Consider the following 18370-nt stretch of genomic DNA (forward strand, 5'->3'; position numbering starts at 1 on the left):
TCCTGGTCTACCTCCACCCTGTGCTGTTTACTGTGAGCGATCTTAACAGCTGCAGGAATTACTGAAGGCCCCAGATCTCCCTCTCCATCTCTCTCTGGCTGACCAACCAGTTTCAATGAGGTGATGGATGAGACAGGAGTTAGGAACATCCTGATTACCTGCATGAGACAGAAATAGACAGAATGGGAAACTAGACTGATGCAATGAGGATAACACATGCAGAGTGGCACTGAGTCCAGCAGAGATCTCGATAATCCCAGTCTCCATCCCTTGCCTGTGCTGCTGCATCTCTCTGGAATGTTCAATTCTGTTGACTCAGGATCTCAGACCATCTGTAAGAGGGAGAAATGCTGACAGAGGCAGTAAATAGACTGACACAGCGAGGGATACCACATGGAGAGATACTAAGTGATAGCACATTATTAGACACTGTATTAACAGGGAATTATTTGAATTTGTAACAAAGGCACTGGGATAATTGTGAGGGGATTCAACCTTCCTATCTCATCATCTCTTTGGCAGTGGCTCACAGATGAGGCTGACCCTCTCCCACTCTCAGTGGGGGTGGGAGAGTCTGGAGTTGGCTGTACAGACCGATGTGACCTTCCACAGACTCGGTTACACTTGAGGCTGATGGTGGACATGGAAAGGGGGTGGGTGGGGCGTTGATATAACAGCGCGCTCCTTGTGTTGTTTTCTCCTGGATTCCCGTTTTCCCCACAGAAAGTCTCGAGGTGCTCGACACCTTCCCAATGCTCCTTCCCCACTTCAGACGGTCTTGGCCGATTTGATTAAGAGCTGAAAAAAAAACTGATCAATTCTGAAGTAACCAACATTTAGAAATGTGGAGGAGTGCAGTAGGAAGAGGAAACATTGTCAGTGTTTAATCAGAGTAGCGGAACAGGGAGAATTGAAGGTGCTGGAGTTGGTGACAGTGTTACAGAGAGGGGCAAAGGCCTGAACAACATTACAAAGCCAGTACGGATTGCTGCAGCTAGAGCCGTTTGCAAAGGTAGGGATAGACATCTGTATTTTTCATTGATTCATTCACGGCCTAAGGATGTCACCGGATGGACCAGCATACATTGCCCTCCTGCTAATTGCCCAGGTGCAGCTCAGAGTCGGCCAAATTGTTGTGGGACTGGAGTCACATGTGAGCCAGACCAGGTAAGAATGTCAGATATCCCTCCCTAAAGGACATACGTGAACAAGTTGTTTTTTTCCAATCAACAATGCTTATACAGAGGCCTCACTAATGTCCTGTACAGATACACCATGATATCCCAACTCCTACTCTCAATGCTCTGCTCAATGAAGGGTAACCCTCCCAAACACCTGCTTCACCAGCCTGTTTACCCATGACGCTACTTTCAAAAAACTGTGTACCTGCATCACTGGGTCACTGACAACAGTACCCTGGGCCCGAACATTAATTGTACAAGTCCAGCCTGGTCTGCTTTACCACAATACAACATCTTGCATTTCTCCACCTGTTATTCCTAACCTCACTGGTCCAGCAGTACTGTTGATCCCATTGTACTCTTCGATAACCCTCTTTACTGTCCACATTATCACCAATTTCAGTCTCACTCACAAACTTGAGAACCATGGCGACTGTATTATCATCCAAACTGTTTACGTAAATGATGCACAACAGTGACCCAGCACCGAACCCCATGGCACATCGTTGGTCACAGGCCTGCAGTTTGAGCAGTCACCCTTTATGAACATGCTCTGTCTCCTACCATCAATCCTGTTTTGTATCCAGTTGGTGAGCGCTCCCTGGTTCTGTCTGACCTAAACTTACTAACCAGTCTGTCATGCAGAACCTTGTCAAAGGCCTTGATAAATTTCATGTGGACATCGTGTACTGCTCTGCTTTGACCTCTCACTTGTCTACCTCCACACTCAGGTTTGAGGCATGATTTCCCGTGCACAAAGCCATGCTGATGGTCATTAATCTGTCCTTATCTTTCCAAATGCACGATGATCGTTTCTCTCAGAATCTCCTCCAACAACTTACCACCCTGCCATCAGTCTCACTGGTCCGTAGTAGCTGTTGATGATACAAATATCTCTGGAAGGTGCCCTGTAATTTCCTCCCTCGCTTCTCACAAGGCGCTGGGATATATCTGACCATGTCCCAAGGTTTTATCGAACTTATTGCATTTTAAGACATCCAGCACCTCCTGTTCTCCAATGTGCACTCTTTTCAAGACATCACTATGTATTTTCCTAACTTACCGAGCTTCCATGTCTTTCACCACAGTAAATCCTAACGCAAAATATGTGTTCAGTATCTCCCCCATCAGCGGTGATTCCACACAGACAGCCTCATTGATCTTTCAGGGTCCCTATTCTCTCCCGAGCTAAGTTTTAGCCCTTGTTGAAACTTGTCAAAATACTTCTGAAATTTCAAATATCCCTCTACCACAACTAGCCTCCCCCAACCTTATCTATTCTGCATTTATAGTCACACCAAAATATAGAATCCAACAGATTTAAAAATATTCTCCTTTTATAAAATCATACATCTCCCATTGTTTCTAAACATCCAGTTATCATTTATTGTCATATTCTTTATAGCACATTCCAGCACGTTACCGACTTACTGTCAGGCTAACACCGTTTGGTTCAGACTCACTGCACAAAGGATTTTGGGAATCCATGTGCATCAATCTGAAACAGGTAGCTTCCAGGATCAGCAGGTCATAGAGAAGGCAAAGGGAATGGAGTCTAAAAATAGGGAGGTCTTGCTAAAACGATGCAAGGTACAAGTCAGACCACACCTAGATTATATTGAACAGTATGCGTGCCCTAAGGAAAGACATTCTTGTGTTGGAGGCAGGCCAGGGAAGGTTCACTCGGCTGATCCTGGAGATGGCAGGATTTTCCAATGAGAAGAGGTGGAGTAGATTGACCTTGAACCTAATGGGGTTTTGAAGAACGGGAGAGAAATTGAATGAAACATCCTGGATTGTGAGGGGCTTTGACAGGGTGGATGCCGTGAAGTTAGAAACTAGAATAGTACAGCACAGGAAAAGGCCCTTCGGCCCACCATGGCTGTGCTGACCATGATGCTATTCTAAACTAATCCCATCTGCCTGCACATGGGAGATATCCCTCTCTTCTCTGTTTGTTCATGTTTCTGTCTAAATGCTACTTCAAAACTGAGTGACAGTCTGCAGAGAACAACAGAATCCATGAATCCCCGTTGCATGTATCAGGGTCAATGACAAAAGTTTCATTCTTTTAAAAATGACAACTCCTCCATTCCTGCATCTCATAAAACTGCCATTTAAAAATATTAAAATAAAGAACATTCTAAATGAAGGTTTTGATGCGGTGACCTCTGGTCAGTCCTGTCGATCTGTTTGTTACCAGATGCATGATGCTTTTTACCAGAGCATCACCAGGTCAGTGTCAGGCACACAGAGAGAACGGGCAAATAGATTCACACCTGAATTCACATCTCCCAGCCTGGCAATCGTAAGCTGTGCTCACCATTCCGTTAAGATCTCTAGAAACAGGACATCAGAGCCAGAAGACTGGAGGTTGGCTATCGTGTTGCTACTATTTAACAAAGGCAGTAAGGAAAAGCCATGGAACTATAGACTGGTGAGCCTGACATCGGTGTGTACGTTGTTGGAGGGAATCGTGAGGGGCAGGATGAACATGTATTTGGAAAGGCAAGGACTGATTAGGGATAGTCAATATTTCTTTTTGAGTGGGAAATGATGTCTCACAAACTTGATTGAGTTTTTAGAAGAAGTAACAGAGAAGATTGATGAGGGCAGAGCAGTGGATGTGATCTATATGGACTTCAGTAAGGCGTTCAACAAGGTTCCCCATTGGAGACTGGTTAGCAAGGTTAGATCTCACGGAATACAGGGAGAACTAGCCATTTGGTAAAGAACTGGATCACAGGTAGAAGACAAAGAGTGGTGGTGGAGGGTTGGTTTGCAAACTGGAGGTCTGTGACCAGTGAAGTGCCACAAGGATCGGTGCTGGGTCCAATATTTTGCATTGTTTCCATAAATGATCTGGATGTGAGCATAAGAGGCATAGTTAGTAAGTTTGCAGATGACAACAAAATTGGAGGTGTAGTGGCCAGCAAAAGAGGTTACTTCCAATTACAATGGAATCTTGATCAGATGGGCCAATGCGCTGAGAAGTGGCAGATGGATATTAATTCAGATAAATGCGAGGTGCTGTATTTTGCGAAAGCAAATCTTTGCTGGACTTATACACTTAATGGTAAGTTTTGACGGAGTGTTGCTGAACATAGAGATATTGGAGTGCAGGTTCATAACTCTTGAAAGCAGAGTTGCAGGTAGGTAGGATAGTGAAGAAGGCATTTGGTATGCTTTCTTTTATTGGTCAGAGTATTGAGTACAGGCGTTGTGAGATCATGTTGTGGCTGTACAGGACATTGCTTAGGTCACTTTTGGAATACTGTGTGCAATTCTGGTCTCCTTTCTTTGAGAAAGATGTTGTGAAACTTGAAATGGTTCAGAAAAGATTTACAAGGATGTTGCCAGGATTGGAGGGTTTGTGCTATAGAGAGATTGAATAGGCTGTGGCTGTTTTCCCTGGAGCATCGAAGGCTGAGGGGTGATCATTTAGAGGTTTATAAAATCATTAGGGGCGACCATATAGAGTTGTATAAAACCATATAGAGCTTTATAAAGTAGGGGCATGGAGAGGCTAAAGCGACAAAGTCTTCACCCTCGGGAATGGGAGTCCAGAACTGGAGGACACAGGTTTACGGTTAGAGGAGAGAGATATAAAAGAGACTTAAGGGGCTTTTTTTCCACGCAGAGGGTAGTACGTGTATGGAATGAGCTGCCAGAGTAAGTGGTGGAGGCTGATACAAAGATATCCAGATGGGTATATGAATAGGAAGAGTTTGTATGAATATGGGCCAGATGCTGGTAGGTGGGACTGGATTGGGTTGGGATATATGTTCGACATAGACAGGTTAGACTGAAGGGTCTGCTTCCATGCTGTACATCTCTTTGACTCTAAGATCGGCTGAATGGTCCAATCGAAGATGATCTGTGATTCAAATCTTAACATCCTTCAGGGTCCACAACCCATTCTTGGTCCCATCATGCAGGCTCTATGAATCCCACACTGTCTAACCTCCTGCAGGATCCACGTTCCTTCCTACATTAGTACCATCCTCCAGGTTCTGCAGCCCTTCCTACCTCCGTAACATGGCCCGGTCTCTACAAATCTTCCTTCCTTTGCACTGTTCCCCAGAAAGGCACTGGAGGATGGTGGCATTTACAGAGTTAGGGAGGGATATCGGGATTGGAGGATTTTGCAGGCATTAGGAATATAGGGACTTGAGGAGGTTTCACAGTTTATGAGTGTTATATAGATTGTAGGAAGTTACAAAGATAGGGATGGTTTCAGATTGGAAGAATCTGCAGAAAACGTTTACATGGTTAAAGGCAGGAACCTTAGCAGTGTGCACGAACAGAGTGATCCTGTGTCCCTGAAGTTACCACCCAAGTTGAGAGGGTGTTAAGAATGCATATGGTGTGTTGGCTTTCATTAGCAAGTATGGCTAAGACCCTAAACATTTGTTTTCCCTCCAGAACTTACTGTGGACAAAGACTGGGGAACACAGAGAACAAGAGTAATACGTTAGACCAGAATTGGAGTTCTCTGCAATTCCAACCTCCCTGCTACAGGAAGGATGTTGTGAAGCTTGAAAGTGTTCAGAAAAGATTAACAAGATGTTGCAAGGATTTCTGCTGAATAAGCTGGGGTTATTTTCCCTGGAGCATCAGAGACTGAGGGGTGACCTGACAGAGGTTTATATAAACATGAGGGGCATGGATTGGGTAAACAGTCAAGGTCTTTTCCCGGGGTTCGAGAGTCCAAACCTAGAGAGCATAGGTTTAAGGTTGAAGGGGAAAGGTTTAAAAAAGGGACTGAAGGGACAACTTTTTCATGCACATGGTGCTGTGTGAATGGAATAAGCTAAGAGAGAATGTAATGGAGACGGATACAATTATAACATTTAAAAGGTATCTGGATGGATATATGGACAGTCAGAGTTTAGCGGTACATGGGCCAAATGCTGATAAACGGGATGAATTTATTTACATCTTCTAGTCAGCATGGATGAGTTGGACTGAAGGCTCTGGTTCCATGCTGTACACCTCTGTGATTTGAAAAGAGTGCATGTTATAGAAGAGGTGGTGCTGGAGGTTTTAAAACACAAAGGAATGGAAGGCCCCAGGACCTGATTAAGTGTATCACAGGACATTGTGGGATGCTAGGGAAGAAATTGTGGAGCTCCTAGCAAGGGTATTTGTACCATTGACAGCCATGTGTGATCGGCTGGAAGGCTGGAGGGTGGCATAGTGAATTTCTAAGATTCCAAAGGGATCTTGATGAAATGGGTGAATTGGCTGAAAAACCGCAGATGGAATTCAATCTGAATAAATGCGAGGTAATGCATTTGGTAAAACAAACAAGGGTAGAGCTTATACAATTAATGTTCAGGCCTTGGTTAGTGTTTTAGAGCAAAGGGACCTCCGGGTTCAGGTACATAATTCTTGAAGCTTGCATCACAGGATGGATAAGACAGTGCTTTGCATGCCTGACTATTACTCAGTCCATTGAATATAGGATTTGGGACGTCATCTTGAGATTGTACAGACATTTATGAGGCCTGTTCTATAATACCACATCCAGTTCTGGTCGCCCAGTTACAGGGAGGATATTATTAACCTGAAGGGTGTTCATCAGAGATTTACCAAGACGTTGCTGGGTATGAAATGTTTGAGTTCTGAAAAATGGCTGGATATGCAGAGTTTTTTTTTTGACTGGAGCCTGGAGGTTGAGAGGTGACCTTATAGAAGTTTAAGAAAAAATTGGGATATACATAGAGTCAGTGGTAGCTGCCCTTTCCTTTGGGTGACGGAGTCACAAGTGGAGGGGCCACATTTTTCAGGTTAGAGGAGAGATATGTTCAAAAAAAAGGATATAAGGGGCAAATAGTTACACAGAGAGTGGTTTGGGTGTGGAATGAACTTCCTGAGGTGGATGTCGGTACAAGTACAACGTTTAGTTAAGTACATGAATACGAAAGGGTTGGAGGGATACAGGCCAGCAACAGGCAGCTGGGACGAGTTTAGTTTGAGATTATGGTTGGTATCAACTGAAGGGTCAGTTTCCATGCTGTACAGCACTGACAACACTATGGTTTTGATCGATTATTTAAGAAAGGCTGCAAGAGAAAGCCAGGGAACTGAAAACCAATTAGTCCAACGTCAGTGGTGGGTTAGTTGTGAAAGTGATTCTGCCAGACTGGAGTTACATTCGTTTGTAAAGACAAGGATTGATGAAAGATAGTCAGCATACAAAGTCAAGTCTCACTAACTTGATGGCTTGTGTTGAATTGGTGACCAGACATTGTCTACACCAACGTCAGCAGGGCCTTTGACGAGATTTAGCATGATTTAGGGTGTAGGTTTGCTCGCTGAGCTGTAGGTTTGATATCCAGATGTTTTGTTACCTGGCTGGGTAACATCATCAGTGGCGACCTCCAAGTGAAGTGAAGCTGTTGTCTCCTGCTTTCTATTTATATCTTTCTCCTGGATGGGTTTGTGGTGAACCCCAGGAACCCCATCCAGGATAAAGATATAAATAGAAAGCAGGAGACAACAGCTTCGCTTCACTTGGAGGTTGCCACTGATGATTTTACCGTGCCCAGGCAACGCAACGTCTGGATATCAAACCTACAGCTCAGAGAGCAAACCTACATCCTAAACCTCAATCTGAGCAACAAACCTTCATAAACCTTGCATTTAGCATGATATACTGGTTCGTAAGATTAGATCACATGTGATCAGGAAGAGCTAGTCAACTGGACACAAAATCGGCTTGACAGTAGGAGACAGGGGTTGGTGGGAGAGGGTTGTTGTTCAGACTGGAGGCCTGTGACCAGCGGTGTGCTACAAGGATCAGGGATGGGACCACTGATGTGCATCATCTACATAAACAATTTGGTTGAGAATATTGGAGTCATTGTTAGTAATTTTGTGGATGATCAAATGAATGGTGTAGTGGGCAGTCAGTACGGTTATCAAAGGGGATCTCGACCAACTGCGCCAGTGGACCAAGGAATGAAAGATGGATTTTAATTCAAGTATTGAGTTTTGGACGAACACAGGTAATGGTACAGCCCTGGGTAGTGTTGTCGAACAGAGAGAGACCAAGAGGTGCAGTTACATTGTTCTTTGGAAGTAGCATCACAGTTGGACAGGGTGGGGAAAGCGGTACTTGGCACACTTGCTGTCATTGGCCAACGCTTTGATACATGAGTTGGAGATATTTGTAACATTGTCTTCAATATTTCCCTTGGAGGGAGGTGGCTTATAAGGGGTGACCTTATAAAGGTTTATAAAACCATATGGAGAGTAAGAATGGTGAATAGCCACGGGTAAGTCAGTCCAAAACTAGAGGGTATAAACGTGAGGCGAGAGAACAAAGATTTAAAGAGGGAGCTGAGGGGCAACATCCACAGAGGATGGTGCATAGATGGAATGAACTGCCAGGGGCACATGGGAGAAACAAGAACAATTACAACTTGGAAAAGAAATTTAGGCAGGCACATGGAGAAGGGAAGGTTTGAAGGGATATGGGCCAAACACAGGCAAATGCGACTCGTTCAGGTTTGGGGGAAATAGTCAGCATTGATGACCTGGACTGAAGGTTCTGTTTTCATGCAGCATGACCCTGTACCCAGTTAAAGAGGAGGAGAATCCGGAGATAAGGCATGTTATACACACTGAAGCAAGGTATAGTGATAGGGATGGTAGTCTGCAATGCGGTACATTTCAAATATGCGGAGGGCCTAGATGTAAAGAAGGAGGTTACGGAGATAGGAACTGTTATAGGAGTTAAAAATTATTGCAGACACTGATCCACAAGACATACCTTAGGTACAGTGTTGGAGAAGGTACACAGAACAGAAAGATCTCAGGCAGCATTCCCACCCTCTCGTGGGAGGCCTGCTTTCCCCTTTGTTGTACTGATGCTCACTAAGAGAGCACAGGCCTGGATTGATAACTGTGAACTCTCTACGTTGTCTCAGTACAATGTAAGTTAAAGTAGACGTGGTGATTGAGCCAGAGTTGTGTCTGTACTGTGCTCCCCCTCCAGTACTGTACCTATGTCATGTCCTGTTAGCTGATGTTTGGATCCCTCACATTGCTGTCTGCTCTGTGCATTGCGAGTGATCTTACCTCACTGCAGGATTTATTGAAGGCTCTAGATCTCCCTGCACTTTGTCTCTCTGGCTGACCAACCATCTTCAATGGGGTGATGGATGGAACACCCAGCAGCTGAGAAGTCTATTGAATCTCCCTGAGTACCTACAGGAGACAGACAAATAGACAGAATGGAAAATTACACTGATGTAGTGAAGGTTACACATGTAGAATGGCATTGAGTCCCACAGAGTCCCTGTGCTGTTGCATCTCTCTGGATTGGAGAATTCTGTTAGCTCAGGATCTGGAGTAGCTGCAAGAGTGAGAGACACTGACAGAGGCAGCAATTAGACCCACACAGTGAGGGATACCACATGGAGAGAGACTGAGTGATATCACCAGAGTTCAGGAAGTTGTCAGGGTCAAACAATTGTGACAGAAGAAGATGTTTAGCTTCATGATGCACTGGTATCAGTGCTCTGGCATGAGCAACGTGCGAGCAGGTGAAGTGATGGCCTCGTGGTATTATTGCTAGAGCATGTATCCAAAACCTCAGCTAATGTTCAGGGGAGACAGGTTTGAAACCCACCATCTGAAGTGGTGGAATTTGAAATCAATAAATTCAAATATTATAATTAACCAGCCATAAATATGTATGAAACCATTGCTGATGTACAAAAAACCCAAACACTTGTCCTTTCGAGAATGACATCTGCCCACCCTCACATGGTCTGCATGACATACCCACAGCAAAGTGTTTTCCAAATCCAAATAGAAAAAGGTGATGCATCAGAACAGCATGGGAATGTGGCTAAAGACAAGCAGAAAGGAACAGGCTGGGCCAGAGTTTAACTAAAACTCTACATTAACGAATTGGATTGTGATAGGACATTGTGGAAAAGAGTACAGAAACTTGTTTTCCGCATAGACAAAGTCTCTTCAATAGGTTAGCTGGATTTGTGACACAGCTGAAAGAGATTTCGATCCCAGAGAGATGTGGTTACAGGGTAAACAAAATGTGGAACATAAATATTCAATGGTTTACAACCTTGTGGAAACTCAGGCAAAATGGACAACACTAACAATAATGGGTAACAAAGGTGTTAGATAGAAAGCGCGGGGGGTGGAGGTGGGGTTTCTTAAAAATAAACGGGCAAACAATGGTCACAAAATATCCTTAGCAGATAATGTTCAGGATAAGCCACGAGATATTTAATAAGTACAGTTAGAGGAAGAGGATCCCCAACTAAGCAGTGGGGCCTGTTAGAATCCAAAGGGACAATCTGTGCATGGAGCCAGAGGAAGCAGGTGAGGTCTACAATGAATACTTCCCATCTGTATTCACTCAGGAGAAAGGCATTGTAGGGATTTCAGTTGGGATGGTGAGGCTCTGGAACATCTTATGATCAATGAGAAGGAGGCGTTAAATGTATTCATAGGCAAAAAGGTGGAGAAATTCCCACTTACAATAAAATATATCCCAGGCTGCTATAGGAGGTAAGGGAGGAGATTGCTGGGGCCCTGGCGGATATATTTAAAACTTTGCTGGCCACAGGTGAAGTGCTGAATGACTGGAGGATGGCAAATATGGTTCCTTTGTTCAAGAGCAGCAGTGATAGGCCAGGTAATTACAGAGAAGATAGTCTGACAGCAGGGGGAGGGAAAATATTGGAAAACAATTGTGAGGGACACGATGAATCAACATTCAAAAGGACAGGAATACATTAGGGATTGTCTGTATGGATTTGGTAGAGGACTGTCCTCTGATATTGATGAGGCCAGTGCAGATGGTGTGGGAACATGGTGTTTATTAATGTCTTTGACAAAGTCTCACATGGAAGGCCGGTCCAAAAGGAAAGAGCCCATGGAATCCAAGGCAAGTTGGAAAATTGGATCCATAATTGGTGGAGCAGGTTTTTCACGACTGGAAAACTTTGCCCAGCGGGTGTACCACAGGGTTCTGTACAGGAACCATTGCTGGTTATTATGTACATTAATATCTCAGATGTGAAAGCAGAAGGTATCATTGGTAGGTTTGCAGATGACATGAAAGGGGAGGGTGTTGTCCACAGTGAGGAGCATGGTCTCAGGCTGCAGTCTGATATTGATCAGATGATAAACTGAGCAGAGTAATGGCAGATGGAGTTTACTTCTGATCACTGTGAGGTAATGCACTGTGGGAAGTCTAATCAGCAAATGATATCCATCATGAATAGTAGGTCCTCCTGGAGTACTGAGGAATACAGGGACCTTGGTGGGCAAGTCCCTGGATGTCTGAAGGTGTCAGCACAGGTAGACAGGGTGGGGAAGATACCTGAACTGGGAACAGGAGGAGGACACATATCCTGGTGGGGAGAGTTCCCGGAGCTGCTCGAGAGGATTTAAAATCATCTGGCAGGGATGTGGGACTGCAAACAGTCGTAAGGCCAGAAAGAAGTTTGAGGCTGGTATAGATGTTCAAGAGAGCAATTTAAATAGACAAGGCAGGCAAGAACATAGCAGGCAATGAGGGAAAATTGATTAATTAAACTGCATTTATTTCAATGCAAGGGGCCGCACAGATAAGGCAGATGAACCCAGAGCATGGAAGGGAACATGGGACTGGGATACCATAGATATTACAGAAACACAGATAAGGGAGGGACAGGACTGGCAGCTCAATGTTCCACAGGACAGAGGCAACAGGAAGGATAGAACAGGAGGCAAAACAGGAGGCAAAACAGGAGGAGAGCTGGTGGTTTTGACTGGGGGAAAACATCACAGCAGTACCGAGAGAGAATATTCATTCAGGATCGCCCAGTTAAATGATATTAGTAGAACCGAGAAATAAAAATTGGTCATCAGTTTGCTACGATTGTACTACAGCGATAGGCAATGGGAGATGAAGGAGCAAATATGTCAGGAGACCTCAGATATCTGTTAGAATGATAGCGTCGTAATGGTAGGGGATTTTAACCTTAAACCTCGACTGGGATTGCTACTGTGTTAAGCAGTTGGATGGAAGGAATTTGATAAGTGTTCCAGAAACTCCCAGTCATTATGTAAATGACCCAACTGGAAAATGGGGCTAAACCTGACCTCCACTTGGGAAACAAGGTTGGAAACGGGACTGAGCTGTTAGCGGGGACGCACTTTGGAAAGTCACCAGAATTGTATTAGTTTGAAAATAGCGATGGAAAAGGACAGGCCTGGTCCACAAGTTCAAGTTATACAATGGAGCAAGATAGTCATGAATTTTTAAAGTAGATTTGGGGAGGTTATTTGCAGGTAAAGGGAAGTCTGGCAAGTAGGAATATTTTAAAACCGAGATAAAAGGAGTGTTCAGCGCCAGCCTGTTCCTGTTAGTGTGCAACTCAATGCTGACTGAATTAGGAAACACTGGCTGAGATTCGAGGCTCCAGTCAAGAAGAAAGGGGGCACATGTCAGATATAATTGGCTGACTCAAGGGAATCCCTTCAGGAGCATCAGGGCTGTAGAAATACATTTAGGATGGAAATCAGGAATGTAAAAAGGGGACACGAGATCGCTTTGGCAGAGAAAGTTAAGGAGAATCCAAAGAGACTCTACAAGTGTATTAAGAGCAAAAGAAGAGCTCGGGACAAACCCCGTCTCCTTAATGATCAATGAAGGCAACGATGTGTGAAACTACAAGATCCAAAACAAATATTTCACTTTGGAACTTACTGTGGATAAAGTCTGGGGCGCTCAGGGAACTAAACAGTGTTTGTCCTGACTACTATTGGAATACTGTGTGCAATTCTGGTCTCAATGCTGTGGATGTTGTGGAACATGAAAGGGTTCAGATGACCAAGGATTTGCCAGGGTTGTAGGGTTTGCGCTGCACGGAAAAGCTGAATAAGCTGGGGCTGAATTCACTTGAACATGGGAGGCTGAGGAGTTACCTGATAAAGGTGTTTAAAATCATGATGGTCATCGATAGGGTGAATAGATAAAGTCTTTTCCCCAGGTTGGGGGGATTACAAACTGATAGGCCTTTACTTTAAAGTTCGAGGGGAAATTTTCAAAGGGACCTAAAGGACAACTGGTTCCTGCAGAGTGTATGGAATAAGCTGCCAGAGGAAATAGTGGAGGCTGATAGAAATACATTTAAAAGGCATATGGATGGGTATATGAATAGGAAGGGTTCAGAGGGATATTGGCAAAATTGTGGCAAATGTGACTAGAAACGTCATACAGGAGTTGGTTTGAAGGATCTACTTCTGTTCTGTACATCTCTGTGACTCAATGTCCTAAATGTTTCCACATTATAGAAAAGGAGGTGCTGGAGGTTTTAATACACAAAGGTAGATAAATCCCCAGGACCTGATCAAATGTATATTAGGACATTGTGGGAAGCTGGTGCAGAAATTGTAGGGGCCCTAGCAGAGATGTTTGTACCATAGAGAGCTATGTGTGATAGGCTGTTAGACTGGAGGGTGGCATTGTAAACAGTGAAGAAGGTTTTCTAAGATTACAAAGGGATCCTGATGAAATGTGTGAATGGCTGAAAAATAGTAGATGGAGTTCAATCTGAATAAATGTGAGGTAAGGCATTTGGTACAACAAACACAGGCAGGACTTATACAATTAATGATTGGACCCTCGGTAGTGTGTTGTAGAACTTTGAAGCTTGCAACATGGAGAGACAGGATGGTCAAAAAAAAGGTGCTTGCCATACTTCCTTTCATTGCTCAGTCCTTTGGATATAGGAGTTGGGAAGTCACATTGAGATTATACAGGCCATTGCTGAGACCTCTTCTGGAATACTGTGTCCAGTTCTGGTCGCCCAGGCTATCGGAAGGATATTATTAAGCGGGAGAGGGTTCAGAGGAGATTTGCTGGGACGTGGATGGGTATGGAAGGTTACAGTTATAAAGAAACCTGGAGAGATTGGTATTTTTTCATTGAGGAGAAAGTGAGGACTGCAGATGCTGGAGATCAGAGCTGAAAATGTGTTGCTGGAAAAGCGCAGCAGGTCAGGCAGCACCCAAGGAACAGGAGAATCGATGTTTCGGGCATCAGCCTGAAGAAGAGCTAATGCCCGAAACGTCGATTCTCCTGTTCCTTGGATGCTGCCTGACCTACAGCGCTTTTCCAGCAACACATTTTTTTCACTGAAACCTGAATGTTGACAGATGACCTCATAGAAGTTTATAAAGTCATGAGGGGGATAGATAGAGTTAATGGGAGTTGTCTTTTCCCATAGACAGGGGAGTTTCAAGACAAGGCACTACATTTTTAAGTTTAGAAGAGAGACATAAAAAAATGATACGAGAGGCACTTTGTTACACAGAGGGTGGGTTGTGTGTGGAATGAACTTCCCAAGGAAGGGGTGAACATGGGAACAATTACAATGTTTAAAAGACATTTGGATTACTCCAGGAATAGGAAAGGTTTGAAGGGCTATGATCCAGGAACAGGCAGATGGTCAGGCAGGAGATCAGTTTTAGAGTATGGTTAGCACTAACCAACAGTGCGGTATGACTGTCTGACTGTGATTATAATATTGTGTTATTAATTAAGGAAGGATGCAAGATAAAGCCAGGGGTGTACAGACTGGTGAGCCAGACATCAGGGTGGGTCAGTTGTTGAAGGTCATTCTGAGAGGTATGACTTACTTGCAATGGGAAAGATAAGGACTGATTACAGCCAGCCAGCATGGCTTTGTGCGTGAGAAAACATGTCTCACAAACTTGATTGGAGTTTGTTCAAGATGTGACCAAGAAGACGAAGGCAGAGTAACAGACGTCAAGGTGTTGCATGATATATTGGTAAGTAAGGGTAGATCACAAGGGATCAGGGAGAGCTCGCCAACTGGATACACAATGGGATGACAGTGGGAGACAGAGGGTGGTGGGAGAGGGTTGTTGTTCAAACTGGAGGCCTCTAACCAGCAGTCTGCTTTCAGGATTGGTGCACCATTTACATAAACAATCTGAGTGAAAATATAGCAGTCTCTGTTAGTATGTTTGCTGATACCAAGATTAGTGAAAGAGTGGGCAGGGAATATAGTTATCGAAGGGGATGTTAATCAACTGGGCTCGTGGGCCAAGGAATGAAAGATGGAATTTAATTCAGGTGCTGGATTTAATTAAGACAAACCAGGGAGGACTAATACAGTTAATGGTCGGGCCCTGGACAGTGTTGTCAAACAGGGAGAGACCAAGGGGTGCAGTAACATGGTTAGTTGGAAGTGCCATCACAGGTGGACAGAGTGGTGGGGAAAGCAGCATTTGGCACACTTGTCTTCATTGGTCAGAGCATTGAGTACATGAGTTGGAGTTATTTGTAACATTGTCGTCAATATTTCTCCTCAGCAGAGGAGGCCATGGGGTGACTTTATAAAGGTTTATGAAACCATGTAGGGCCTAAGTAAGGTGAATTGCCAAGGGTAGGTGAGTCCAAAGCTAGAGGCATAAACGTGAGGTGACAGAGCAAGTATTTAAAGAGGGAGCTGAGGGGCAACATTATCCACAGAGGATGGTGCATAGATGGAATGAGCTGCCAGAGGAAATGGTAAAAACAAGTACAATTAAAACATGGAAAAGATACTTGGGCAGGTACATGGAGAGGAGAAGATTTCAAGGGACATGGACCAAACACTGGCAAATGTGACACATTCCATTTTGGAAACCTCAGCCGAAGAGCCATGCCGCACAGAAACAGACCCGATGTCTCCAGTTATCGGAGGAGGAGAAGACTATCGAGACAAGGCATGTTGTAGAGACTGAAGCAAGTTACAGCGATACGGATGGTCATCTGGACTGGAGGTTTCAAATATGTGAAATAATTGGTGAGGGGGAGGAGATGACAGAGACAGGAACTGTTATAGGAGTTAGAATGATTGAAGACACTGGTCCACAAGGCAATCCATAGGAACAGTGTTGGAGAGGGAATAAGGAACAGGAAGATCCCAAGAAGCATTAACACCATCTCGTGGGAGGCCTGCTTTCCCCTCTGTTGTCCTGATGCTCACCAAGACAGCACATGCCTGGATTGAAAATTAGGAACTCTTGATGCTGTCTCAGTACAAAACCAAACTTAAAGTAAAGGTGGTGACTGAGCCTGGTGTGGGTCTGGACTGTACTCACCCTCCAGTACTATATTTATGTCATGTCTTATTAGCTGATGTTTGGAGCCCTCTCCTTGCTCTCTGCTCTGTGCCCTGGAAAGATCTTACCTGGCGGCAGGATTTATTGAAGGGTACCAACCTCCCTGACCTTTATCTCTCTGGCAAACCAACCATCTTCCCAACCAGCAGTTGGCAAGTCTATTGAGTCATGAACTCCCTGAGTACCTGTAGAAGACAGAGAAATAGGCAGAATAGGAAATTAGACTGATGCTGTGAGGGTTACACATGTAGAATGGCATTGAGCCCCACAGAGATCTGGAAAATCCCAGTCTCCAATCCTGGCCTGTACTGCCTCATCTCTCTGGAGTGGAGAATTCTGTTGGCTCAGGATCTGGAGTAGCTGCAAAAGTGAGAGGCGCTGACAGAAGCAGCAATTAGACCCACACAGTGAGGGATACCACATGGAGAGATACTGAGTCATATCGCCAGAGTGCAGGATCAAACAATTGTGCAGGAATAAAGGGTTTTGATTCATATTGCAGTGGAATGCGCAACCTGTGAGCAGGCGGAATGACGGCCTAATGGCATTATTGTGAGACAATTAATCCAGAAACTCAGCAAATGTTCTCTGGACACAGGTTTAAATCCCACCATTGCAAATGTTGGGATGTGAATGAAATGTTTCAAAAAAGATTAGATTTAAAACCCATAAGTGAGTATTAAATAATTGCTGATGTTAAGAAATATCCATCGAGTGCATTCCTGTCTTTAGTGAAATAATCTAAGATGGGACTGGGATATCACAGATATTACAGAACAACAGCTGAGGGAGGGACAGGACAGGCAGCTCAATGTTCCAGGGGACAGATGCTGCAGGAAGGACAGAAGGGGAGCTGAGAAAGGAGGAGAGCTGCTGGTTCTGATTGGGTGAAACATCACAGCAGGACTGAGAGAGGATATTCCTGCAGGATCGCCCAGTGAAGCTGTGTTCGTGGAATTAATTGCTGGAAAAGCGCAGCAGGTCAGGCAGCATCCAAGGAACAGGAGAATCGACGTTTCGGGCATAAGCCCTTCTTCAGGAATCCTGAACCTTGGATGCTGCCTGACCTGCTGCACTTTTCCAGCAACAAATTTGCAGCTCTGTTCTCCAGCATCTGCAGTCCTTACATTCTCTTCGTGGAATTAATCAATAACAATGGGTCTTCTCTTTCCTCTGATTGTTCTACAGACCCCAGGAGCCCCGCCCTCCTGCACCTTGACCTTCTTAAGATGGCGGCCCTCAGGCCCGTGCTCCCTCCTCCCTCAAACAAATGGCGGCCGTGATCATGGGCCTCTTCCCTGATCAGAGACCGCCACCTCCTGACCCGGACCTGAAGGGTCTTTTTCGGGGTTTTTAACCTTTACTTGGGACTTGTGAATTTTCTCCACTCCTTTCTCCCAGCGAGGCTCCCACACACCGGCTCTGAGCGCCGCTCTTTGAAGCCGATCGCAGCCGCTGCCGGAGAAAGCAGCTCCATGTTTCTCTGTCCTGGTCAATGTGACACTGCGCATGCTCCACATAGAAAGCAAACGACGCGTGCGTCTGAAGTTATCAATGAGTTTACAGAGAATATTCATACCTGCACAGAATCATGGGGGAAATACTAGTCATTAATAATTGCTCTGTCGAGTTATAGTCATGGCGCTATCTAGCATGTAAATAGACTGGTCGCCTCAATTTAACCATACCGGCCAGGTATGTAAATTAACAATTGTTCTGGGATTTGAAAAGAGGTTTCTTACTCGAAATGTGCAAATATGTAGCACTATTTGTTAAAATTTCACATAGATTTTTGAGAGAGGTTTAATGCTCCACTATGTTAATGAGAATTATCAATCCTGCAAAACAGTTTGCTTTCTGACCAATTTTCAAGCGTTTACTCTGCGAGAATGCTTTGGCCCCGATCCTCACTCACTTTTGGTTGGAGGACCGGCCGCTGCTCGGTCATCAGTTCCGCCCCTTCCTCCCAATTGCAGACTTGATTCAGGCGTGACTCAGCAGGCTCAGCACAAGAAACAATAAGG

At 44.6% G+C, this 18370-nt stretch overlaps 1 long non-coding RNA gene across 1 annotated transcript; it reads right to left on the bottom strand.

Moving 5' to 3' along the window:
- On the bottom strand, positions 1-16777 carry LOC140494023 (uncharacterized). Its single transcript, XR_011963835.1, has 3 exons — positions 16415-16777; positions 9270-9398; positions 1-158 (listed from the first exon to the last, which is right to left on the bottom strand). It is a non-coding gene; the product is annotated as an uncharacterized lncRNA (long non-coding RNA).
- Between the last annotated feature and the right edge of the window lie 1593 nt (positions 16778-18370).

The sequence above is a fragment of the Chiloscyllium punctatum genome, chromosome 23 (assembly GCF_047496795.1).
Source record: "Chiloscyllium punctatum isolate Juve2018m chromosome 23, sChiPun1.3, whole genome shotgun sequence".
NCBI classification, from domain to species: Eukaryota; Metazoa; Chordata; class Chondrichthyes; order Orectolobiformes; family Hemiscylliidae; genus Chiloscyllium; species Chiloscyllium punctatum.